Genomic DNA, 1,592 nt, shown 5'->3' with positions numbered 1-1,592 from the left:
AAGAATGATTAATAGATTGATGGTATAGAGTAGTATAAGAGCTGTTTGAGAATCTGTAATAAAGAGCAAGAGGAAAAATAAAATGTAGAGCCATGAGGAGAAATAAAATGTAGAGGAAAGAGGAGAAATAAAATGTGGAGGGAAAGAGAGGAGAAATAAAATGTAAATAAAATGTGAGAGGAGAAGATTCATCATCTAACAAGATCCATCGATTCTGTGAGCTTCATTCTTCACCGACGTCATACCTCCTTCTAGGACCCCCAAATAAGAGTGTCGGAGCTGGGTTCCGACATATGAGCCTTTTGTTTCTGTTTATATTTATTCCTAAGTATTTCTTCTTTTGGATGGTTATTGTAAATTGTATTGTTTTCCTAATTTCCTCTTCAAAGCTGTCTTTATTAGTACAGAGAAATCCAAGTAATTGTTGTATATTGTTCTTGTTTGCTAACACTTTGCTGAGTCTTTCAATGAGTTCCAATAAGATTTTTGTGGAGTCTTTTGGATTTTCTATGTATAGGATCACATCATCTGCAAATACAGAGAATTTTGTAGGGTTTTTTGGGTGTTTTTTTTTTCCAATTTGGATATCTTTAATTTCCCTGTCTTGCCTTATAGCTCTGGCTAAGACTTCCAACACAATATTGAATAGGAGTGGTAATAAAGGGCATTATTGTCTGGTGCCTTTTTGCAAAGGGAATGTTTTCAGTTTCCCTCCTTTGAGAGTAATAGTGGCTGTTGGTTTTGAATAAATGCTCTTAATTACATTGAGGAATTTACTTTCTATTCCTATTTTATTGAGTGCTTTTTATCAGGAATGAGTGTTGGATTTTGTCAAATGCCTTTTCTGTATCAAACGATATGATTGTGTTATTTTCCTTTTTTAAATGTATATGGTGGATTTCATTGATTGTTTATCTGATGTTGAACCATCCTTGCATCCCTGTATGAATCCCACTAGGTCATAATTGTTGTTGTTGTTGTTAAGTGCCGTCGAGTCGGTTCCGACCCATAGCGACCCTGTACAGGGTTTGTATATATATATACATGTTGTTGAATTCTATTGGCTAGTATTTTGTTGAGAATTTTTGCATCTATGTTCATGAGTGATAACGTTTATACTTTTCTTTTTTAGTGGTGTCCTTGCCTGGCTTTGGTATGAGGGTCATGCTCACTTCATAAAATGTATTCGAGAGTTTTCCATCCTTTTTTAAGTCCTGGAATAGTTTGAGTAAAATTGGTTTCAGCTCTTTTCTGAATGTTTGGTAAAATTCACCAGTATACGGATATGAATTCTCAAACAAGCTTAATAACTTCTTCAAACATGTTTTAATTGTGACTATATTTAGAGCCATCATGTTACATACAATGACTTCAACATCTTTCTAAACATTATCATCCTCTTTATCTTACCTTTTCAAGACTTAATTATAATTTCATAAAAATCTTTCCCTCTTGAACCTAGAGCTAGGGGGCATGGAGGAAGGCAGAATCTCCAGTGAGTACTATCCAGTCTGTCTAGGTGGAGCTGATGAAATGAAATGCAAAAGGGTCACTTGTGATACAATAGTGAATGATTGTTATCAGGACTGATT

Source organism: Chrysochloris asiatica, unplaced genomic scaffold (assembly GCF_000296735.1).
Source record: "Chrysochloris asiatica unplaced genomic scaffold, ChrAsi1.0 scaffold00036, whole genome shotgun sequence".
NCBI lineage: Eukaryota > Metazoa > Chordata > Mammalia > Afrosoricida > Chrysochloridae > Chrysochloris > Chrysochloris asiatica.
The sequence above is the reverse complement of the archived record's forward strand: the minus strand, read 5'-3'. Positions refer to the sequence as shown.